Source organism: Oncorhynchus nerka, linkage group LG11, assembly GCF_034236695.1.
Source record: "Oncorhynchus nerka isolate Pitt River linkage group LG11, Oner_Uvic_2.0, whole genome shotgun sequence".
NCBI classification, from domain to species: domain Eukaryota; kingdom Metazoa; phylum Chordata; class Actinopteri; order Salmoniformes; family Salmonidae; genus Oncorhynchus; species Oncorhynchus nerka.
Genome location: NC_088406.1, coordinates 23,698,083 through 23,725,050, shown reverse-complemented (window position 1 = coordinate 23,725,050; position 26,968 = coordinate 23,698,083). Strand labels below are relative to the sequence as shown.

The following is a 26,968-nucleotide window of genomic DNA, read 5'->3' as shown; positions in this document are numbered from 1 at the left end:
GTGAAACTGGTGAAAGGTGGGGTGGATGAGTTCATGTCTTTCCATCTTCACACATTAACTGTGAAACACCGTGGGAGGGTGTTTGTAGAAGGCTTTGGGTGATAATGAGGTGGACTGGGTTCATTCATTAGGAATAAACACAGTAAATGTTTTGAAACGGGATACAAATTTGCCTTCTTATTGAACAGGTCAAATGTACTGTGTCAAATTGATTTCTGGTTTCGCACATGCTGAACACAACCCCGGGTTGTATTCATTAGTCGTATTTCATTGCAAAATGTTTTGCAATGGAAATGGTCTCCTCCAAATACAAAACACGTTTCGTTCATAGAGTAAACTTTTTCCATTGCAAACATTTAGCAATGGCATCCAACTAGTGAACACACCATGGTTTTGAAATCCTTTGTACAGTACTTCATCCTCCAACTCTCACATTGACCTACAGTATAGAATGATCGTGTGAACCAGAGTGGTCATGGGTTTGACATGTTTACCTTATCCTCACACATAGGAAGATGGGAATAGTTTACTACTGTACCTCTTACCGCTAGCTAAACAGGCTTTGATCTTTCATTCATTAGTTAGGTAATGAGCTTGTCTTCAGTATACCTCTACATGTCTTGGCAAGCATGCTGCTCTGCCATGGTCTAGTATCTTATGCATCTGCTGTTTTTAATAAGGAACCTACTTCATTGTTACAGATGTGAACCCAAGTGCCTTATGTATGACTGGTCTGGAATTAAATGTTATCAACTCAATAAAGATGACAAGTGTATGTCTGAATCAGGCCATATTTTTATTTTACCTTTATTTAACTAGGCAAGTCAGTTAAGAACAAATTCTTATTTTCAATGACGGCCTAGGAACAGTGGGTTAACTGCCTGTTCAGGGGCAGAACGACAGATTTGAACTTCCGGTTACTAGTCCAACGCTCTAACCACTAGGCTACCCTGCATGCAATAAACATATATGTATATAAACATTTTTATTTTGTATGTACATGATAATTAAACAGCTTACAGTCAGTTCCAATGTTGAGATACAGTATGATTAAGGTTATGGACAAATTACAAGGTTGAAATGCAGAAGTGAATATCTGCACTGCGTCGACAGAAGTCAAGCTTGGTGCATCCCAATTATGTGCACATTTTGATGCCATTCATTGGCAATGGACACTTGGCTTGCAAGTGGTTCAAGATGAGCTCCATAGTTCAAGGACTAAGTTATTCTCTTTGTTTAGTGTAATTGTCCAGTTGATTAAAGATTTGGGTCATGGATAGGCAGGCCATTGGGGAGAATGTCACTGCTCCGTTGGTTTATTGTTGTGGGTGTGAGATGTATGGGACGGTTAGATGGAGCTATGCTGTGATGTGACAGAGCTCTCCAGTGGTTAGGTGTGGTGATGCATGACGGTCAGACGGATCTCTGCGGAAGTCTGCTCGTAGGCCTGCAGGGCCAGCTCTACGTATCCTGTCCTCTAGGACTCCCGCTTAGCGTAGATCTGTTGGGGAACAGACACAAGAGGTTAAACAAAGGGTTTACTGTGTATCACGGCTACCAATATGGTGACTAGTGCAACCTATAAATCAGGTTCTGAGATACACTAGTGTCAGCTGATTAGGCTTCACCTTGAGCAGGTCCAGTCCAGAGGCCTGTTGGCTGGAGGCCTCCTGGGCTGTCTCACTGTGTGGGTGGACCTTGTTGAACAGACCCACCAGACTCACTGCATCCTGCCATCTAGAACAATACAACCGGTGTTACTCTGGGCTAACAATGTAACAGTTATGGTGTTATTAAATCGTTACTTGTCCCAATGCCTACAAAACACTTATAACATATGGGGTGTCATGTAGAAGAAAAACAAGCCTCTAACACAGTGTTCCCAACAAAGGGTACTTGTGGTCTATCCACAGGGGGTACCTGGAGATTCATGAGACCATAGGCTTACTGGTCAAATTCACAAGGGGGTACTTCGGGGGTCTCCGGGCAGAGCTATTTTCAGTGGGTGCTACAGTAACCAAAAAAGTTTGGGAGCCACTGGTCTAACACACACAGACTCACAGGTCTTTCTGCAGCATGTCTGATGAGTCCATCCACCCTCCTGTGTCTGGTAGAGCGCAGCAGATCATACCTCCCCATCTTCTCAAGATCCTCAAGGTGGCTGCATGCACCTGGACCGCAGAGCACAGCCAATAGGGAGAGGGTTTTACAAACTGCTAATGGGTAATAATAACTGACGCATACATCTGGACAGCCTGTTGAGGAGTGTAGATGCAGTGGTCTTTTACCCTGATGTATTCTGAGGAGTCAGGTTCAAACTGGACCTGGCACAGATCCAACACATCCTCATGACGATCCTGGTGGGGTTCCACCTTCAGGTTCTCCTCGAAGACGGGGTGCTGTTAGCCTGCGGCCCTCTAGGGAAGTAGACCTGCAGGATCCTGTCTCTCTCTTCCCACGATGCCTTCCTCAGTGTCCCGGTGGGTTCGCGGATCACTATGAACCGCTCCTGGAAACACCGGCCCTCTTTAGGGAAGTAGACCTGCAGGATCCTGTCTCTCTCTTCCCACGATGCCTTCCTCAGTGTCCCGGTGGGTTCCCGGATCACTATGAACCGCTCCTGGAAACACCGGCCCTCTTTAGGGAAGTAGACCTGCAGGATCCTGTCTCTCTCTTCCCACGATGCCTTCCTCAGTGTCCCACTATGGTGGGTTCCTGCGGATCACTGCCTTCCTCATGAACCGCTCCTGGAAACACCGGCCCTCTTTAGGGAAGTAGACCTGCAGGATCCTGTCTCTCTCTTCCCACGATGCCTTCCTCAGTGTCCCGGTGGGTTCCCGGATCACTATGAACCGCTCCTGGAAACACCAGGAGGTGACCATGGAAGAGAGAACAAAACATGACAAAAGAGCACTAATTGTTTGAGGCATTGTAAATGATAACCAATATTTATGTTGATGGACACAAACCATTACACACTTTACCTGTGGTGTACTGTATGTTGAATGTAACGTTGGTGGACACAAACAAACACACTCGTCCTCTATGTCCTACCCTGTGTGGTATGTTGAAGGTGATGTCAGTGAAGACGTATTTGGCTGTGTCCATGCCCTCCAGGATCTTGTCCTCAGACAGGACATTGTTGATGGGCTTCCTCTCCGGCAGCACTGGAGGCATCTTCAGCAGCCTCTGGGCCTGCTCCCTGGGTCGCCTACAACACAAACACATTAACAAGACTGACACCAGCTGTATAGGGATGTAATCTGCCAAATTAAATGTTCAGAATGTTGCAGCAGATGTTGTAGAGCCATTCCCTACTCCGCATGATAGACAAACTATCTGCCCTACCATGTGTATGTGTGTGTGTCCATACCTCCTTCAACTGTGCATCTGTTATAAGTTTGTACTTGGGGGCTTCAGCTCCTGTTTGATGGGTCTGAACACCTTCTCCAGGTTCAAGCCTGTGATTCTGGTTAGGATGTCCTGCACCCAGAAACTGGGGCTTCACATGGGCATCTGGAGAACCTAGAAACAAATTAATGACTTTAGAGCTAGATGAAGCTAGCTCTGGTCTCAGATCTGCAGGTACGACCTGCATCGGAGCTAGTCACACTGCGCAGATTGAGACAGGAAGTGATCTCACTGATGTCGAGAAACAGGAAGAATGGCGCCAAGTACAAACCAAGGATGGTATGTACAAGCCTTCTGAAAACAAGCTTTGTAGATACTTTTCAATCGTCAACTACTGGAATGATTGCTACATCGTTGTTACATGTTCTCCAGAGAATCTTAAAGTGGACTCGATACTTAAAGAATAGAAGGGATGGAGTAGCTGCAGCAACAAGTCTTTTGAGCCTGAGGTAATTCTGGCACAGTGGGAATATGATTTTGGGAAAAAGTATATCCCAGCATTTTTTGGGAGTTACGAAAGTAGCTATATTGAAGCCAGCCACTAAACAAAGAACACATTGAAAGTGGCGGAGTGCAACTAATAGGCTGACCACACCGCTCGCGTCGTGTGCGCGAGTGTTGCAAAATAAATGTAGGAATCTATGTTATTAAATTATTGTGCGCGCCAACGAGCATCTGCGTTGCCAAGGGCTAAAATAGAACTCCTTTCTATTTCTGACGCAGATCGCACTGCAAGTCCTACCTCTCCCATCTCCTCATTGGTTTATAGAAGCAGGTACAGGTCGTTGCAGTAATACTATGAAAGTTTAGATGCCAACACCATATAAGTTCAAAGATGTAAAAAGCCTGGAAGGAGGAGAGATGACTAGAAACGATTCGGTTGACCGTTTTATGTGTGGATTAATTGTCGGAGTAGAGGACCTTGTGTATTTCAGGTAAAATAACAACTCAATGTTTATATCCCAGGACAAATTAGCTAGCAACAGCAAGCTAGCTAAATAGGACAAATCAGCTAGCAAGTGCAAGCTAACTAGCTAAATTGCCATAAATGTTTAATGCTTTTTGACCTGTTCCCAAATTAATGTAATTGGTTCAGAGTTTGTTTTGATATTTTAACCTGCATGTCATAATTGTGTTTGGTGTAGGGGGCCAAAATAAATGTATGCAGGATGGGGCACGTGCGCAGCCGGTTTGGGTTCCGTGTCATTGTCGTCGCGATGGACCCGAGCTAGCTAGTAACTTAAAGGAAAGATTCACCCATCTTCAATATTAAGGTTGTTTTTGTGCAGCAGAGCGATTTTCTATCGATTCCCAGCGTCATTTCATGTTTTCATGTGCGGGGTGCAACTTTCACTGGGGATGGTGAGCCCCCCAAACTTTAAGATTGTATTTTTAGCTAGCTACCTCACTATCTTCAGCAATTCTTTTTGCCTCAATCACACTAGACCTGAATCAAACGATGAAACCAGCGGCCAAACGATTGAAGACCGATATTCTGACGTTTTTTCAGCGCAATGTGAGTTTTTATTTTAATCAGTATAGCAATGTACTTGATCTGTCAGTTTCCCAAGCTAATTCCCTACTTTTCACTCTGACACAGTATAAACAGCTCTACAGGCTTCACTGCCATGGTGCACAAACAGAACACAACATTATGCTCATCATGTCTTAGCAGGATCAGATGGTGACAGGTGTCAAAGCAGGGTGAGACAGCCAGGGAAGACCAGTCTACAGAGCTCAGGTATATATTATAACAATCAGTGAATTGGTACAAAGTTCAATCTTGAGTTGATGGGTAAGCTACAGTCTGGGATCTAGGAATAATGGTCAGTTCAATTATTGAACCATTAATTACAGTGGGGCAAAAAAGTATTTAGTCAGCCACCAATTGTGCAAGTTCTCCCACTTAAAAAGATGAGAGGCCTGTAATTTTCATCATAGGTACACTTCAACTATGACAGACAAAATGAGAAAGAAAAAATCCAGAAAATCACATTGTAGGACTTTTAATTACTTTATTTGCAAATTATGGTGGAAAATAAGTATTTGGTCACCTACAAAACAAGCATGATTTCAGGCTCGCACACCTGTAACTTCTTTAAGAGGCTCCTCTGTCCTCCACTCGTTACCTGTATTAATGGCACCGGTTTGAACTTGTTATCAGTATAAAATAAACCTGTCCACAACCTCAAACAGTCACACTCCAAACTCCACTATGGCCAAGACCAAAGAGCTGTCAAAGGACACCAGAAACAAAATTGTAGACCTGCACCAGGCTGGGAAGACTGAATCTGCAATAGGTAAGCAGCTTGGTTTGAAGAAATCAACTGTGGGAGCAATTATTAGGAAATGGAAGACATACAAGACCACTGATAATCTCCCTCGATCTGAGGCTCCACGCAAGATCTCACCCCGTGGGGTCAAAATGATCACAAGAACGGTGAGCAAAAATCCCAGAACCACACGGGGGGACCAAGTGAATGACCAGCAGAGAGCTGGGACCAAAGTAACAAAGCCTACCATCAGTAACGCACTACGCCGCCAGGGACTCAAATCCCGCAGTGCCAGACGTGTCCCCCTGCTTAAGCCAGTAGATGTCCAGGCCCATCTGAAGTTTGCTAGAGAGTATTTGGATGATCCAGAAGAAGATTGGGAGAATGTCATATGGTCAGATGAAACCAAAGTAGAACTTCTTGGTAAAAACTCAACTCGTCGTGTTTGGAGGACAAAGAACGCTGAGTTGCATCCAAAGAACACCATACCTACTGTGAAGCATCATGCTTTGGGGCTGTTTTTCTGCAAAGGGACCAGGACGACTGATCCGTGTAAAGGAAAGAATGAATGGGGCCATGTATCATGAGATTTTGAGTGAAAACCTCCTTCCATCATCAAGGGCATTGAAGATGAAACGTGGCAGGGTTTTTCAGCATGACAATGATCCCAAACACACCGGGCAATGAAGGAGTGGCTTCATAAGAAGCATTTCAAGGTCCTGGAGTGGCCTAGCCAGTCCTGGAGTGGCCTAACCCTATAGAAAATCTTTGGAGGGAGTTGAAAGTCTGTGTTGCCCAGCAACAGCCCCAAAACATCACTGCTCTAGAGGAGACCTGCATGGAGGAATGGGCCAAAATACCAGCAACAGTGTGTGAAAAACTTGTGAAGACTTACAGAAAATGTTTGACCTCTGTCATTGCCAACAAAGGGTATATAACAAAGTATTTAGATAAACTTTTGTTATTGACCAAATACTTATTTTCCACCATAATTTGCAAATAAATGTATTAAAAATCCTACAATGTGATTTTCTGGATTTTTTTCCTTCTCATTTCGTCTGTCATAGTTGAAGTGTACCCATGATGGAAATTACAGACCTCTCATCTTTTTAAATGGGAGAACTTGCACAATTGGTGGCTGACGAAATACTTTTTTGCCCCACATTACTTTGTTTGAAAAAAATATAGAATAATTCATATACCCTACCATCTAACACTATACTCATTTTTTTTTTATCAATAAACACCATCATACTCCCCTATGTAAATCTATTTAGTCCTACCTCATGCCAACAGCTTGAAAGGATGGGACAACACCACTTAACAAACCCTGTAACTGACTTCATGTTACTCACAGCCAAATACCTCTGCAGCTGCCACCACAACACCCATTTTCTGCGACTTACATTCCATCCCTGCAGTACAGTTGATAACTAGGGATGCACAATATCGGTAAGAGGCCGATATTAGCTAAAAACGCCAATATCGGCCCATACCCATATAGCCTAGGTAGATGACATATTGACGCCTCAAAGATATAGTGCTACACGTGCAACACAGCATTCCTAACCTAGCCCACAATGTCTGCTGTGTGGATCGAGCAATCAACAATTCCAGCAGTCATTTGAAAGAGTAAGAACATTTCAGCGAGACAACTCTGCCAAATCCATTAACTTCTTATGGCTGCAGGGGCAGTATTGAGTAGATTGGATGAAAAGGTGCCCATTGTAAACGGCCAGCTCCTCAGTCTCAGTTGCTAACATAAGCATATTATTATTAGTATTGGATAGAAAACACTTTTAAAGTTTCCAAAACTGTCAAAATATTGTCTGTGAGTATAACAGAACTGATATTACAGGCGAAACCCTGAGGAATATCAAACCAGGAAGTGGCTTCTATTTTGAAAACTCCATGTTCCATAGCCTGCCTTTGCTCCATTTAAAAGGGATATCAACCAGATTCCTTTTCCTATCGCTTCCTCAAGGTGTCAGTCTTCAGACATAGTTTCAGGCTTTTATTTTGAAAAATGAGCCAGAACGATAACATCGCTTCAAGTGTTCGCATGAGTTTTGCTCGCACAACAGAGTTTGGACAGACATTGCCGTTCCCTCTCCTGCTGAACAAGACCGTTGCGGTTGATATATTATTGATTATATATTTTTAAAAACAACCTGAGGATTGATTATAAAAAACGTTTGACATGTTTCTGTGGACATTATGGAAACTATTTGGAATTCGTCTGCGTTGTCGTGACCGTTCTTTCCTGTGGATTTCTGAACATAACGCACCAAACAAACAAAGGTATTTTGGATATAAAAATAATCTTTATGGAACAAAAGGAACATTTATTGTGTAACTGGGAGTCTCATGAGTGAAAACATCTGAAGATCAAAGGTAAACGATTAATTTGATTGCTTTTCTGATTTGTGACCGAACTACTTGATGCTAAGTGTGCTTAATGTTTTGCAGAGCGATCGATAAACTTACAAACACTTGGATTGCATTAGCTGTAAAGCATAATTTCAAATTCTGACACGACAGGTGGATTAACAAAAGGCTGCTGTGTTTTCCTATATTGCACTTGTGATTTCATGAATATAAATATTTTTTGTAATATTTATTGAATGTAGCGCTATGCTATTCAGCGATTGTTGATGACAATTATCCCGTTAACGGGATTGCAGCCATAACAAGTTAATGCCAAGATAATGGTATTCATTGCCCTTGACAATCAACCATTCTCTGTCGTGGATGTTGGCTTTCGCCGACTGGTCGAGCACCGGTACACACTACCAAGTAGGCGTTCTTTTTCAGATGTTGCCCTAACGGAGTTACACAGTATTGTTGAAACATACATCCACACATCCACTTGCTATTAGCTTCACGACTGACATTGGGACCAGCGATGTCAGCCCCATGAGCATGGGCCGACGGGGATTTCGTACTGAGAAAAGCCGTATTGCTCAATAATGTGCTGGTTCTCATACCGCTGCTGCCATTTCCATGGCATTTTAAAACATGAACATACTCCTAGCTCCATTTGAACAACTGACTGGAGAAGTAAACTCATCAACTGCGTCTGCAGCAGACGTGATGCCCCTCTGTCATGGCTTTGAAATGGCTGCTCAACATAACTACCGACACAGACCGTGGGGTTAAAACTTGCATAAGTACTTTAAAAGAGGGTGTGAGCAAGCGATTCGGTGGCATTCTCTGTGAGCCTCTACTGTGTCACCGCCATGCCCGATGCTAGGTACAAGGACCGCTACTTCGAGGCAGACAAGAAACAGGGTTTACTTGAAATGTTACAAACAGCTGGACAAGATGGAAACAGACACAGTGGCAGTGCGCACCATGGAAGAGAGGCCACGGACAGACAGAGCTGAAACGTCACTGCTTGAATTCCTGGTTGAGAATGAAACTAATGAACAACGAAACAGCACAGCTAGTAAGAGTTGTTTCACTGGTAATGGAGACTGTCATGTCTTTGGCATCATTAAAACTGAAGACCTATTCATCAAATAACTTTGTAATTATTATTACACAAATTAAAATGATTAATCATGTAACTGTAATTAACAAGGAAGTCGGGGCACAAAGGAACATTTTCAGATTATAAAGTTAGAATCTTCCTAATATAACGTTCAGATATTTTAATATCTGATCAATTAGTCTTTGAATTAATTATTATTTAGTCAGTCTCATTCCAAACATCGTAAATTGTTGGTTATCTGCACAAACCCAGTCTTCACTATGAGTCATCCATACATCAATAGTCTTAAAATCATTTATTTACAAACTAAGTAATTCACAGAAATGCATCACACAAACAAAATACATTTTTATAAAGGAATGATAGGGGGATGTGCCCTAGTGGGCTAAACCGGTATGGCGGCTTGTTAGACTGATAATTATAACAATTGAAATGCTAATCCTTTGCACATGAACGCTCACTTATTCGGGAACAATTGCAATCAATATATATATTTACGCTCAGTGTGTCGTCGAGATCTCTGTTGAAAGTTTGTTTCTGTTGGAGAGTCTGTCCGCCCTCTCTCTCTCTGTTGTGGTTAAAATCGATAGTTCAGAGTGACATTCATTCATGTCTTTATAGAATAGATGTTTCGGTGGTTGTCGGTCTTCGCGTTCAATGATACCGAATTCCTAGCTGCAGACTAGTAATTAATATCAAAGACTTGTTCTTATTCTGTCGGTATCGATAGTCTAAGAGTTTAACCACGTGGTATGGTTAAAAGATTCAGCCATCTACTCAAACCTTAGCTTATACTCAGGTTTATGGTCTCCTCTCAAACCTTGGCCCTCTCGTTATCGAGGTAAGCTGGTCTCAACCTTAGTCCTCTCGTAATTGAGAGAAACATGGTCTGCTGAGAAATTCAAGGTGGGGGTTTTTATTCGGAAGAGCAGAAAGGGGCCTGTCCCAGGACGCCAGACCATAACTGTGCTCATGGGCGGTCCTCTGACTTAGTTAAACTCCAAAGGGAATTGGAGTTTCCTTCATTAAACAGTCCAAAATCACATTAAACAATTTCACAAACAGTATCATCCTCAATCATTCATATTATACAACAATTAGATTTAAGCCTCATATCTGAGGCTATTGTATAAACAGTGTTATGGTAATGTGGCCGTAGCTGGTTTCTTCACCGATCTTTTATACCTTCTCCAGAACATAAATGTTGTTTGGACCTCAAGTTCGGTGAGGTGGAAGAAATTCCTTTGTTCGCTCTATGAAAACTCTCTCTCTCTCTCTCTATACTGTGGCCATGATGAGATCATCTCCTCCAGGTATTTACGACCTGAGGTCGCAGCAGCCTGAGTGTAGGAGACAGAGGGGGGATGGTGCTCGCTGTACCCAAAGATGGCAATGTCATGACAGGACATATGTAAATGCCTAGAAAATAACTTTTTGGTCAGTGTGTTTTTCAACTATACTAGAATGCTTAAAAGGACTACAACTTTAAATATAATTATTGGGTTATTTGACAAGGAAAATATTGGATTTTGGTATCAGCCAAAAATATCGGTCTATCCCTATTGATAACCATTGCCAAAAATCAAATTTATTCCTGAGCATGACAACTTCTGCACTACTCTAACCCTGGAAACTTCAACCTGCCTCTCTCACATGGGTCTCACATAGGACAACTTCTGCACTACTCTAACCCTGGAAAATTCAACCTGCCTCTCTCACATGGGTCTCACATGGGACAACTTCTGCACTACTCTAACCCTGGAAACTTCAACCTGCCTCTCTCACATGGGTCTCACATGGGACAACTTCTGCACTACTCTAACCCTGGAAACTTCAACCTGCCTCTCTCACATGGGTCTCACATGGGACAACTTCTGCACTACTCTAACTAACCCTGGAAACTTCAACCTGCCTCTCTCACATGGGTCTCACATGGGACATTTCTGATCCCCAGCTCCATGGGCACCCCTACAATTAACACATACCATTACAATTTCCCCAATGCTACACATTCCTTTGTCTTATGCCCTTCTGCACACTTCTCACACCTAAGAACCTCCCTCCTACACACTGCTGCCACATGCCCATAAGCTTGACACCTGTAACAATGTAATGTATTCGGCACAAAAGCTCGAAAACGTATATATCCTAACATCACATCTGCAATAGTTTGACGCTCCAAACCACTTTCTCCTGTTATTGCCTTTGTTCAGTTACACTGCATTTATGATACATCAAAACTCAAAAGAACAGACGACTCATATCGCCACCCTGTGCATCGCACCAAACAAAGAGAATCAAACCAGGGAATCTTCCCCTTCAGTTGGTCAACTTTTACCACTACCCCAGTAATCCCTCCTTTCAATATTTGGTTTTCACCCACCCTGAAACAACAAATGGATCAGCCAAAAGCCAACGGCCCACTTTTTCCAAAAAACTAAAGACTCATCTTTATCCTGGGTGCATGTCTCGGGCTCATCTTTATCCTGGGTGCATGTCTCGGGCTCATCTTTATCCTGGGTGCATGTCTCGGGCTCATCTTTATCCTGGGTGCATGTCTCGGGCTCATCTTTATCCTGGGTGCATGTCTCGGGCTCATCTTTATCCTGGGTGCATGTCTCGGGCTCATCTTTATCCTGGGTGCATGTTCGGGTCATCTTTTATTTCTGTGTGCAGGCTCATCTTTATCCTGGGTCTCTGGGCTCATCTTTATCCTGGGTGCATGTCTCGGGCTCATCTTTATCCTGGGTGGGTGCATGTCTCGGGCTCATCTTTATCCTGGGTGCATGTCTCGGGCTCATCTTTATCCTGGGTGCATGTCTCGGGCTCATCTTTATCCTGGGTGCATGTCTCGGGCTCATCTTTATCCTGGGTGCATGTCTCGGGCTCATCTTTATCCTGGGTGCATGTCTCGGGCTCATCTTTATCCTGGGTGCATGTCTCGGGCTCATCTTTATCCTGGGTGCATGTCTCGGGCTCATCTTTATCCTGGGTGCATGTCTCGCATCTTTATCCTGGGTGCATGTCTGGGCTCATCTTTATCCTGGGTGCATTCTCGGCTCATCTTTATCCTGGGTGCATGTCTCGTGCATGTCTCGGGCTCATCTTTATCCTGGGTGCATGTCTCGGCTCATCTTTATCCTGGGTGCATGTCTCGGGCTCATCTTTATCCTGGGTGCATGTCTCGGGCTCATCTTTATCCTGGGTGCATGTCTCATCTTTATCCTGGGCTGTCATGTCTCGGGCTCTTTATCCTGGGTGCATGTCTGGGTGCATGTCTCGGGCTCATCTTTATCCTGGGTGCATGTCTCTTTATCCTGGGCTGTCATCTTTATCCTGGGTGCATGTCTCGGGGGTGTCTGTCTCTTTATCCTGTGCATGTCTCGGCTCATCTTTATCCTGGGTGCATGTCTCGGGCTCATCTGTCTATCCTGGGTGCATGTCTCGGCTCATCTTTATCCTGGGTGCATGTCTGTCTCGGCTCATCTTTATCCTGGGTGCATGTCTCGGGCTCATCTTTATCCTGGGTGCATGTCTGGGCTCATCTTTATCCTGGGCTCTCTGGCTCATCTTTATCCTGGGTGCATGTCTCGGGCTCATCTTTATCCTGGGTGCATGTCTCGGGCTCATCTTTTATCCTGGGTGCATGTCTCATCTTTATCCTGGGTGCATGTCTCGGGCTCATCTTTATCCTGGGTGCATGTCTCGGGCTCATCTTTATCCTGGGTGCATGTCTCGGGCTCATCTTTATCCTGGGTGCATGTCTCGGGCTCATCTTTATCCTGGGTGCATGTCTCGGGCTCATCTTTATCCTGGGTGCATGTCTCGGCTCATCCTGGGTGCACCTCGGGCTCATCTTTATCCTGGGTGCATGTCTCGGGCTCATCTTTAACCTGGGTCCATGTCTCCTCATCTTTAACCTCGGTGCATGTCTCGGGCTCCGAGAACGTCACCACACCTACCACCGCCGATACTTCGCCCTCATTCACTTCAATTTCTCCTCCTTTTTTAACTGACTCAAGCGCACCCTCTTCCTCCCTCTTAGAGCTCCTCTGCCACTCTTTTTCCCTCCATTCCTACTCTGTATTCCAAGTACACTTCTCCTTATGATAATACTGCACTTCTCCTGACATACATCTTGTTCATGCCTTCTCAAGGGATGCCATTTAACAGTCTGTCACAATCTCCGTACAATCAGCACGAACCCCTCAGGATGTAGCACTCAACAGTGCATCCCACTTATAAAGCAGCTGCTTCATCTCAATTTTCTATATCAATAGCGACCACAACACTTTTCCATATCAAACAAGCGCACTCTTCCCATTTAAATTTTTTGACCAATCGATTGGTTGAAAAAAATAATAATAACTACTCTTGGTCGACCAATAATTTGTTTATTTGTGTGTCAGGGACAGCCCCAGTAGAAATGCAGGAAATTAACTTTAGATGCCTAAAACAATTCTGAGGGAGGACCCCCAGACCCAACGCCAAAACTAAAGTTGCCCCCCTCTTCATGTGCATCTGCGCTATTGCCGTTCAAGCGAGGAGAAATTTGGCCATTATGACGTAGCATTGTATTAAAGCCACTCACTACACTGGAAGTTAATAGGAATATGACTTTTAGATCGCAAAACGTCTATCATATGTCAAATTTCAATAATGGCCGATGTCATAACGCAGGACGTTGTCTTCTCTCAAATGAGCCATTTTTTTTCATATTTTTTCAATAATGCCTACCTTGAGAAATGTGTAATTTAACAGGAGAGACCACCACAACCCTCATACTTGTCTGCCTCTTCAGTCCAGGGTGCATTGCATAGTGCCGTTGCGAATGTCAGACTCCACTCTGCGAGGCACATCGATCTGCAGGTTGAACATGGCGAGATTGTAGACTCCTAAATTGATAGTTAGCTATAAAATCTCCTAAACCAACTGCACTAACTACTTCACATGCTGATATTGACTTTGGTATTGTGTTTAATTTTATCTAGCTACCTAGTCAGTCCATGGAGAGAGCATTGCATTGTCGGTTTTGTAGTAAACTTCAGATGCAACAGATTTCCACGTTGCTACCAGCCTTAATGATAAAATGAAACATTTATTTACATAAAATATTGTTTTCACATAGTTATTTAACACTGTAACTTAAAGAAATTAGATATTTTAGGTGGACTTTTCCTTTAAATTAGATCCATGGTAGCCAGATAATATGCATGTGACGCTGTCACGTTCAAAACAAATGGGAACTCAGACCTAGGGAAATCTCCAACTTCAGAGTGTTCAAGACAACTGGGAAAAATCTTTTAAATCTTCATCCAAGTCGGTAAATGTCGACAACTTTGGGAACATTCAAGAGCTCCGACTTGCCGAGTTGAATATCACTGATGTTTTTTTCCCAAGTTCCCAGTTGTCTTGAAACCACCAGTAGTTTATGCTTTACAAAAAGCTAATGGTGCTTTCAAGACTGAGAACTGGGGAAAAAAACAAGGTCAAATCACGATGCCAGTGATTTCTCTTCAGGTCGGAGCTCTAGAAAGAGGCCGGAGTTTCCGACTTAGAAATCCATGACTTCGATTTTTCCAGTCGGAGCTCGTTTTTTCCGAGTTCCAAGTTGTCTTGAACGCACTGAAATCGGAGATGTCTGAGTTCCCAGTTTTGAACGCGTCATAAATTTGCGTTGTTGTCAACATGCGTTTAAATCGCTTCGAGGATAACAACTAGCTACTAGTACCATTAAAATACTAAAAAGTTAACGCTAGCATAGGCAGCTAACGTTCGACAACAATAGCTGCACATGCTACAAGGTCAGAGGTAGAACTCCAATTTGACGACAAAATAAACGACTTACTGCTGTCAGACGGTGCACTGTACAGCATCCTTCTGCTACATCTGACAAGTACTCGTGTATTTTGATCGACATTTCTGACCCGAGAATAGCTTCTAAATAAGCAACGTATGGCAAAAAGCGCTGCCATGTTTGTAATACCTCATCGCGCACACTGACGTAACCTTTACATACGACGTAGGAATGGGGGAATCATGGGAGATGGTGTCTTTCGATTGTGTGAGTGTTTTATAAAGGATGTTCGCAAGATGGCGCCAATTGATCATTTGTTCTGTTTCCACTTGCAAATCGTTCATGGTTACAGTGGTGATGCTCATGAAACTGTGACATGTAGTCCTAGGTTGGAATTAGGAATTTAGTATTGTCCTCAAATTGTAAGTACCATACACATGTATTATGTTTGTCTTACCAATACAGACAGTCTTTTCTCATTACGAAAATAAATAAATACATTCAATTTAGATGCCATGGGTGTCAACATGTTGGAGTGCCATGCTCTTTGGGCACCCATGCTAAAAAAAACAGCAATTATCTTTCCTTCTCTCTGCATGGTAGAATTGTGTCTGATAAGAATTCAGCTATTCCTGTATTCAGCAATTTAGTTGTTTTTCTGCACTGCTATGTGATGTCTGCCTATCCTTGAGGAAAAGCTTTGAGTCAGAGTACTAGACATTCCTACACCTTCGTTACAATGTGTTCCTGTATTGTCTGATAGATAGCTATGAAATCTGTCTGGATGATAGGGAACACACACACTTTCTCATGCAGACATACAAAACACTTTCTCATGCAGACATACAAAACGAAATGTAGACATCTACAAAAACAGAGACACGTAACGTTGCACTTTAGCACAGATTTACTGTCAAACACCTTATGATTTGGTCTGTAAAAAACATCTCCAATAATTTGTTTAACATTCTAAATAATAAAGGGTCATGGGATAGATTCTAGGACAATATGAAAACTTTAAGGAAGTCACAAATATTTTGGTAGATAATTATTCATTCTGACCCATAAGTCAGCAACTGATTGGAAAGTTCTATAATGGTAGGCAATTGAATTTTTATTGTGCACTATATTGTATTCCACAATAAAAGGGGAGCGAAACCAAGGAGACTGTTTTTGGACTGTTGAATATCTATTCATTGAGAAAGAATAGGCTGGCTTTGGCAGACATTCTCTGGTCGTCCCAGGTAACATGTAGGAGTGAAGCCTTGATCACTGCTTAGATCTTCTAGAGATGGATTATGAAAGACCAGGTGGCTATCGCTCACAGTGAGCCCACGGCACACACACACACACACTCACAAGCCACCAGCATATTATACAGTCACGTAACCAGAGATACCTATCTGTACGTCATCATGAAAAACAGCATGTCACACATAAATCCTTCCCCCAGGGAAGGGCTAGACAAGAGATGGGGGATGTAAGATAGAGCAGGGTAAGGTGTGTATTTGTCAGTAACAATGTGATGTGTAGCACAGCAGAGTAAAGCAGGGCAGACAGTGGGGTAGCTGTAGCTAGCTGTATGTAACAATGTGAGGATTGAGCTGTGAGGGGCCAACAGCTCCAGATGTACGCAGCTGTCGCGCTGCTGACAGTCCTAATCCTGCTACCCACAACTGAGTGCTCTAAGAGGGAGTGCTCTGAGAGGGATTTCTGATTGTCCTCTGTGTTGTCTTTATTTTTCTGTAAGATAGAGGGAGAGTAGGAAGAAGAAATCTGTCTATCTTTCTACATATCTGTTGACCCTCCTCCTCCTTTATCTCTCTGGACAGAGATTGTTTAATACAAACAGGAAGCTTGGTGACAACCATGATGAGTCAGGATCAAGCTCAACACACACACATATACAGTGCATTCGAAAAGTAATCAGACCCCTTGACTTTTTCTTAATTTTGTTACGTTATGTTTCGTAATGTCTATGTCTATGTTTTATATTTACGTCTTGGTTAGGGTCAATTGCATTTAGATTCAGATAATCCAGTAGGAGGTTCATAAACTTTTCTATTCAAGAACTGGAAAGTGCAATTAGGGTGTTTTTTCAGCTCTTGAATTCCAATTCACTACCTAAATTGACATGGGATTGACCCCAAACCTGAAATACCTAGACACACATGTAGGCCTACATATTTTCTCACACCCACGCATTCAATATTGGACTGGTTGAGTGTAAGGGTGTGTGTCAGCGTGACTGGGCGCAGCAGGAAGCACAGAGAAGTGAAACCTGAGTGGAGGGGCTCTCTGATAGAGGGGCTGCTATGGCGGGCGGTGATGGGGGCACTCAGGGAGCGAGTCAGTCTATGTTTATTTGTCTTTCTGCACGGTGGACAGAGGTGAACGGGTTCAGAGGAGGCTGGACAGAGGAGAACGGGTTCAGAGGAGGGTGGACAGAGGAGAACGGGTTCAGAGGAGGCTGGACAGAGGAGAACAGGTTCAGAGGAGGCTGGACAGAGGAGAACGGGTTCAGAGGAGGCTGGACAGAGGAGAACAGGTTCAGAGGAGGCTGGACAGAGGAGAACAGGTTCAGAGGAGGGTGGACAGAGGAGAACGGATTCAGAGGAGGCTTTACAGAGGAGAACGGGTTCAGAGGAGAGTGGACAGAGGGGAACGGATTCAGAGGAGGCTTTACAGAGGAGAACGGATTCAGAGGAAGCTTTACAGAGGAGAACGGATTCAGAGGAGGCTTTACAGAGGAGAACAGATTCAGAGGAGGCTTTACAGAGGAGACTGGATTCAGAGGAGGCTTTACAGAGGAGAACGGATTCAGAGGAGGCTTTACAGAGGAGAACGAATTCAGAGGAGGCTTTACAGAGGAGAACGGATTCAGAGGAGGCTTTACAGGGGAGAACAGATTCAGAGGAGGCTTTACAGAGGAGAATGGATTCAGAGGAGGCTTTACAGAGGAGAATGGATTCAGAGGAGGCTTTACAGGGAGAACAGATTCAGAGGAGGCTTTACAGTGGAGAATGGATTCAGAGGAGGCTTTACAGAGGAGAACGGATTCAGAGGAGGCTTTACAGAGGAGAACAGATTCAGAGGAGCCTTTACAGAGGAGAACAGATTCAGAGGAGGCTTTACAGAGGAGAACGGATTCAGAGGAGGCTTTACAGAGGAGAACAGATTCAGAGGAGGCTTTACAGAGGAGAATGGATTTAGAGGAGGCTTTACAGAGGAGAACGGATTCAGAGGAGGCTTTACAGAGGAGAATGGATTCAGAGGAGGCTTTACAGAGGAGAATGGATTCAGAGGAGGCTTTACAGAGGAGAACGGGTTCAGAGGAGGCTTTACAGAGGAGAATGGATTCAGAGGAGGCTTTACAGAGGAGAACAGGTTCAGAGGAGGCTTTACAGAGGAGAACGGATTCAGAGGAGGCTTTACAGAGGAGAACAGATTCAGAGGAGGCTTTACAGAGGAGAATGGATTCAGAGGAGGCTTTACAGAGGAGAATGGATTTAGAGGAGGCTTTACAGAGGAGAACGGATTCAGAGGAGGCTTTACAGAGGAGAATGGATTCAGAGGAGGCTTTACAGAGGAGAATGGATTCAGAGGAGGCTTTACAGAGGAGAACAGATTCAGAGGAGGCTTTACAGAGAAGAATGGATTTAGAGGAGGCTTTACAGAGGAGAACGGATTCAGAGGAGGCTTTACAGAAGAGAATGGATTCAGAGGAGGCTTTTCAGAGGAGAACAGGTTCAGAGGAGGCTTTACAGAGGAGAATGGATTCAGAGGAGGCTTTACAGAGGAGAACAGGTTCAGAGGAGGCTTTACAGAGGAGAACGGATTCAGAGGAGGCTTTACAGAGGAGAACGGATTCAGAGGAGGCTTTACAGAGGAGAACAGGTTCAGAGGAGGCTTCACAGAGGAGAACAGGTTCAGAGGAGGCTTTACAGAGGAGAATGGATTCAGAGGAGGCTTTACAGAGGAGAATGGATTCAGAGGAGGCTTTACAGAGGAGAACAGGTTCAGAGGAGGCTTTACAGAGGAGAACAGGTTCAGAGGAGGCTTTACAGAGGAGAACGGATTCAGAGGAGGCTTTACAGAGGAGAACAGATTCAGAGGAGGCTTTACAGAGGAGAACAGATTCAGAGGAGGCTTTACAGAGGAGAATGGATTCAGAGGAGAACGGATTCAGAGGAGGCTTTACAGAGGAGAATGGATTCAGAGGAGGCTTTACAGAGGAGAACAGGTTCAGAGGAGGCTTTACAGAGGAGAACAGGTTCAGAGGAGGCTTTACAGAGAACGATTCAGAGGAACGGATTCAGAGGAGCTTTACAGAGGAGAACAGATTCAGAGGAGGCTTTACAGAGGAGAACAGATTCAGAGGAGGCTTTACAGAGGAGAACAGATTCAGAGGAGGCTTTACAGAGGAGAACGGATTCAGAGGAGGCTTTACAGAGGAGAACAGATTCAGAGGAGGCTTTACAGAGGAGAATGGATTTAGAGGAGGCTTTACAGAGGAGAACGGATTCAGAGGAGGCTTTACAGAGGAGAATGGATTCAGAGGAGGCTTTACAGAGGAGAATGGATTCAGAGGAGAACAGGTTCAGAGGTGAAACCGAAAGGTTTGTGACTATGAAGGAGGACGGTCCTTTTTGAAAAACTATATGACCAAAATGTGAGAAAATAAATACTACCAATGCTGTATAGTTAAAATAATGTTTAATTCAAAGGGAATTGTAAGGTCAATGACTTTTAGTAGAAAAGCATTTATTGACCCTGACATAGAAAGAAGAAAACTCTGAAAGGATACATTTTCCCAAATTCCACCAGTTTAATTTTTTCTCAAATGCTTCGTAAATAAGTGTTATAAACCCCCTAAGGTCCATGTCCGTGCCCCTATGTCGCACTTCTGCATCTGCCGTAAATGGTCTTCTCACAAAATAGTCTGTAGTGTCCAATTGGTTTAGCCGACAAAACTTATGAAAGATGAGACTCTCACGAACAGTACAGTGTTTTTCATTTGCTCTCCAACCCCAACAATGTGTCTTGTGACTCGTCTGAAGTCGGTACAGCCAATCTGTCAACTTCTATCTGTAGTCTCTGAACCGTTTGGGCTACACACCTCTGTGGAAAGGTGAGACTCTAACGAACACGTACTGTACATGTCAGTTGATTTGCTCTAGGATGCCTACAGGCCTCAAAAGACATGTCTGAAGGTACCCGGAACCAGTTTAAATCTATGGAAGTATATATGGAGACTGTTTAGTGCCAGAAATGAAGGGTTAGATACATGTCAAATGTTTGTGTGTGTGTGTGTGTGTCAGCTGAGAAACAGGGGCATCTCTGTGGCTTCAGTCTCAAGGACAGCAGCTCCTCCTCTCCTCCTTGTCTTTGAACGAAGAGGAGTGAGAATGGGAGAGAAGGAGATAGGAGGACAGAGAAGACAGATAGGAGTGAGGGAGAGATTGAGGAGAGGGAGGAAGAGAGAAGGGCACAGTGACATAGGGATGGGTTGCTCCACAACTACAACCTGCATATTTTTATCATTATTACTGAATGAAGCTAGTGGCTCCCACCATCATGGAATCAGAGAGAGAGAGAGAGAGAGAGAGAATTCCTAGAGGGAGAGTTCACCTGCACCCTCTGACCTCCCTTGACCTGCCTACATCTTTTCATGCTCACTGGTTTCTAGTCAAGCCCAGACTAGCCCCATGCCATGCACTAAGCTATATGCCTCCCAACCTTTCTTATGGTTTTCACCCCAACTTCACCCCTTACTGTCTCCCTTCTCTCTCTCTCTCACACACACACACACACACACACACACACACACACACACACACACACACACACACACACACACACACATATACACACACACACACACACACACACACACACACATGTACACACTCATGTACACACTCATCATCACACCAATCACACAGACTACCCCCAAACTCCCCCTCCAAGTGAAACTGGAACCAACTAGCCACCACACCCTGCTGCACCTCCACCGTTCGAAAGGCCTTTAGACTGCATTTGTTTCCAACTAAAGCCTGTCTTGGTTTACATGCAATGCGAGAAGGCCTGCGAGAAGGGGGGAGCGTGGCACTGATAAAGAACCTAATAACCAGACTCTGAGGAGGTCAGAGGTCAAGCTGGGAAAACTGGGTGGTGGTGGTGGGTGGGGGGTGCTTCTCAGTAGGGATTGAGTAAAAATAGGTATGAAAGGTGCTTCTGAGTAGGGGGCTAGACTGGGCCGGGGCCTCATTGCGTGCCACATCGACCTCGACTTTTGAGGGACTGGAAGAAAGAGAACAAAAGATGGGAGGGAACACACTCTCTGGTCAGTGACAGTAATCAGAGCCAGTGTCCCACAGGAACAGGAAGTCCCACGGGATTCAGCTACTGATCTGCCCCAGCACTCAGAAGCCTCCACTACACCCTGTCCCCCACACACACACAACCTGTTCCCCTATTCCCCCACACACACAACCTGTTCCCCTATTCCCCCACACACACAACCTGTTCCCCTATTCCCCCCACACACACACACAACCTGTTCCCCTATTCCCCCCCACACACACAACCTGTTCCCCTATTCCCCAAACACACACAACCTGTTACCCTATTCCCCACACACACAACCTGTTCCCCTATTCCCCACACACACAACCTGTTCCCCTATTCCCCACACACACACAACCTGTTCCCCTATTCCCCCACACACACAACCTGTTCCCATATTCCCCCACACACACAACCTGTTCCCTATTCCCCACACACACACAACCTGTTCCCTATTCCCCACACACACAACCTGTTCCCTATTCCCCCCACACACACACAACCTGTTCCCTATTCCCCTACACACAACCTGTTCCCTATTCCCCCACACACACAACCTGTTCCCCTACTTCACCACACACACAACCTGTTCCCCTACTTCACCACACACACAACCTGTTCCCCTACTTCACCACGCACACAACCTGTTCCCCTACTTCACCACACACACAACCTGTTCCCCTACTCCCCTATTCCCCACACACACTAACTGTTCCCCTACTCCCTATCCCCCCACACACTAACTGTTCCCCTACTCCCTATTCCCCACACACACTAACTGTTCCCCTACTCCCTATTCCCCACACACACTAACTGTTCCCCTACTCCCCTACTCCCCACACACTAACTGTTCCCCTACTCCCCTACTCCCCACACACTAACTGTTCCCCTACTCCCCTATTCCCCCACACACTAACTGTTCCCCCTATTCCCCACACACTAACTGTTCCCCTACACACTCCCTATTCCCCCACACACTAACTGTTCCCCTACTCCCTATTCCCCCACACACACACTAACTGTTCCCCTACTCCCCTATTCCCCACACACACTAACTGTTCCCCTACTCCCTATTCCCCACACACACTAACTGTTCCCCTACTCCCCTATTCCCCACACACACTAACTGTTCCCCTACTCCCTATTCCCCCCACACATAACCTGTTCCCCTACTTCACCACACACACAACCTGTTCCCTACTCCCTATTCCCCCACACACACTAACTGTTCCCCTACTCCCCTATTCCCCCCACACATAACCTGTTCCCCTACTTCACCACACACACAACCTGTTCCCCTACTCACCTATCCCCCCACACACTAACTGTTCCCCTACTCCCCTATTCCCCCACACACACTAACTGTTCCCCTACTCCCCTATTCCCCCACACACACTAACTGTTCCCCTACTCCCCTACTTCACCACACACACACCTGTTCCCCTACTCCCTATTCCCCACACACAGTAACTGTTCCCCTACTCCCCTACCCCCCCACACACTAACTGTTCCCTACTCCCCTATTCCCCCACACACACTAACTGTTCCCCTACTCCCCTATTCCCCCACACACACTAACTGTTCCCCTACTCCCCTACCCCCACACACTAACTGTTCCCCTACTCCCCTATTCCCCACACACACTAACTGTTCCCCTACTCCCTATTCCCCCACACACACTAACTGTTCCCCTACTCCCCTATTCCCCCACACACACACAACCTGTTCCCCTATTCCCCCACACACAACCTGTTCCCATATTCCCCACACACACAACCTGTTCCCCTATTCCCCACACACACACACCTGTTCCCCTATTCCCCACACACACAACCTGTTCCCCTATTCCCCCACACACACACAACCTGTTCCCCTATTCCCCTACACACACAACCTGTTCCCCTATTCCCCCACACACACAACCTGTTCCCCTACTTCACCACACACACAACCTGTTCCCCTACTTCACCACACACACAACCTGTTCCCCTACTTCACCACACACACAACCTGTTCCCCTACTTCACCACACACACAACCTGTTCCCCTACTCCCCTATTCCCCCACACACACTAACTGTTCCCCTACTCCCTATCCCCCCACACACTAACTGTTCCCCTACTCCCTATTCCCCCACACACACTAACTGTTCCCCTACTCCCCTATTCCCCCACACACACTAACTGTTCCCCTACTCCCCTACTCCCCCACACACTAACTGTTCCCCTACTCCCCTATTCCCCCCACACACACTAACTGTTCCCCTACTCCCCTATTCCCCCACACACACTAACTGTTCCCCTACTCCCTATTCCCCCCACACACTAACTGTTCCCCTACTCCCTATTCCCCCACACACACTAACTGTTCCCCTACTCCGCTATTCCCCCCACACACTAACTGTTCCCCTACTCCCCTATTCCCCCCACACACTAACTGTTCTGTTCCCCTATTCCCCCACACACTAACTATTCCCCTACTCCCCTATTCCCCCCCACACACTAACTGTTCCCCTACTCCCTATTCCCCCACACACACTAACTGTTCCCCTACTCCCCTATTCCCCCACACACACTAACTGTTCCCCTACTCCCCTATTCCCCACACACACTAACTGTTCCCCTACTCCCTATTCCCCCACACACTAACTGTTCCCCTACTCCCTATTCCCCCACACACACTAACTGTTCCCCTACTCCCCTATTCCCCCACACACACTAACTGTTCCCCTACTCCCCTATTCCCCACACACACTAACTGTTCCCCTACTCCCTATTCCCCCACACATAACCTGTTCTCCTACTCCCTATTCCCCCACACACTAACTGTTCCCCTACTCCCCTATTCTCCCACACACACTAACTGTTCCCCTACTCCCCTATTCCCCCACACACACTAACTGTTCCCCTACTTCCCCATTCCCCCACACACTAACTGTTCCCCTACTCCCCCATTCCCCCACACACACTAACTGTTCCCCTACTCCCTATTCCCCACACACACTAACTGTTCCCCTACTCCCCTATTCCCCCACACACTAACCTGTTCTCCTACTCCCTATTCCCCCACACACTAACTGTTCCCCTACTCCCCTATTCTCCCACACACACTAACTGTTCCCCTACTCCCCTATTCCCCCACACACACTAACTGTTCCCCTACTCCCCATTCCCCCCCACACACAACCTGTTCCCTACTCCCTATTCCCCCACACACTAACTGTTCCCCTACTCCCTATTCCCCCACACACTAACTGTTCCCCTACTCCCCTATTCCCCCACACACACTAACTGTTCCCCTACTCCCCTATTCCCCCACACACTAACTGTTCCCCTACTCCCCTATTCCCACACACACAACCTGTTCCCTACTCCCCTACCCCCCACACACTAACTGTTCCCCTACTCCCTATTCCCCCACACACTAACTGTTCCCCTACTCCCCTATTCCCCCCACACACACTAACTGTTCCCCTACTCCCCTATTCCCCACCCCACACACTAACTGTTCCCCTACTCCCCTATTCCCCACACACACTAACTGTTCCCCTACTCCCCTATTCCCCCACACACACTAACCTGTTCCCTATTCCCCCTATTCCCCACACACAAACTGTTCCCCTATTCCCCACACACACAACCTGTTCCCCTATTCCCCACACACACAACCTGTTCCCCTATTCCCCCACCACACAACCTGTTCCCCATTCCCCACACACACAACCTGTTCCCCTATTCCCCCCACAACCTGTTCCCCCTACACCACACACACAACCTGTTCCCCTATTCCCACACACACAACCTGTTCCCCCACACACAACCTGTTCCCCCACACACAACCTGTTCCCCTACTCCCCTATTCCCCACACACTAACTGTTCCCCTACTCCCTATTCCCCCCACACACTAACTGTTCCCCTCCCATTCCCCACACACACTAACTGTTCCCCACTTCCCTTTATTCCCCACACACTAACTGTTCCCCTACTCCCTATTCCCCACACACACTAACTGTTCCCCTACTCCTTTCCCCACACACTAACTGTTCCCTACCCCTATTCCCCCACACACTAACTGTTCCCCTACTGTTAACTGTTCCCCTACTCCCCCCCCACACACACTAACTGTTCCCCTACTCCCCTATTCCCCCACACACTAACTGTTCCCCTACTCCCCTATTCCCCACACACTAACTGTTCACCTAACTGTTCCCCTATTCCCCACACACTAACTGTTCCCCTACTCCCTATTCCCCCACACACTAACTGTTCCCCTACTCCCTATTCCCCACACACACTAACTGTTCCCCTACTCCCTATTCCCCCACACACACTAACTGTTCCCCTACTCCCCTATTCCCCCACACACTAACTGTTCCCCTACTCCCTATTCCCCCACACACTAACTGTTCCCCTACTCCCTATTCCCCCACACACACTAACTGTTCCCCTACTCCCTATTCCCCCACACACACTAACTGTTCCCCTACTTCCCTATTCCCCCTTTTGCCTACACACTAACTGTTCCCCTACTCCCCATTCCCCCACACACTAACTGTTCCCTCCCCCTATTCCCACACACTAACTGTTCCCCTACTCCCCTATTCCCCCACACACACTAACTGTTCCCCTACTCCCCTATTCCCCCCACACACTAACTGTTCCCCTACTCCCCTATTCCCCCACACACTAACTGTTCCCCTACCCCTATTCCCCCACACACTAACTGTTCCCCTACTCCCTATTCCCCCACACACTAACTGTTCCCTACTCCCCTATTCCCCCACACACTAACTGTTCCCCTACTCCCCTATTCCCCCCACACACTAACTGTTCCCTACTCCCTATTCCCCCACACACACTAACTGTTCCCCTACTCCCTATTCCCCCACACACAACCTGTTCCCCTACTCCCCTATTCCCCCACACACACTAACTGTTCCCCTACTCCCCTATTCCCCCCACACACACTAACTGTTCCCCTACTCCCCTATTCCCCCACACACACTAACTGTTCCCCTACTCCCCATTCCCCCACACACTAACTGTTCCCCTCCCCCCCTATTCCCCACACTAACTGTTCCCCTACTCCCCTATTCCCCACACACACTAACTGTTCCCCTACTCCCTATTCCCCCACACACACTAACTGTTCCCCTACTCCCTATTCCCCCACCACACCCCTGTCCCTATTCCCCACACACTAACTGTTCCCCTACTCCCCTATTCCCCACACACACTAACTGTTCCCCTACTCCCTATTCCCCACACACACAACCTGTTCCCCTACTCCCCCATTCCCACACACACAACCTGTTCCCCTACTCCCCTACCCCCACACAACTAACTGTTCCCCACACTCCCTATTCCCCACACACACAACTGTTCCCTACTGTTCCCCTATTCCCCCACACACTAACTGTTCCCCTACTCCTATTCCCACACACACAACTGTTCCCCTCCCCTATTCCCCACACACACTAACCTTCCCCCCCCCCACACTAACTGTTCCCCTACTCCCCTATTCCCCCCACACACTAACTGTTCCCCTACTCCCCTATTCCCCACACACACTAACTGTTCCCCTACTCCCACACTATTCCCCCCCACACATAACTGTTCCCCCTACTCCCCTATTCCCCCACACAC

The 26,968-nt window shown here is 46.1% G+C and overlaps 1 pseudogene; it reads right to left on the bottom strand.

The window, feature by feature from the left end:
* Positions 1-777: 777 nt before the first annotated feature.
* Positions 778-15,158, bottom strand: LOC115126916 (small ribosomal subunit protein mS22-like; annotated as a pseudogene).
* Positions 15,159-26,968: the final 11,810 nt, after the last annotated feature.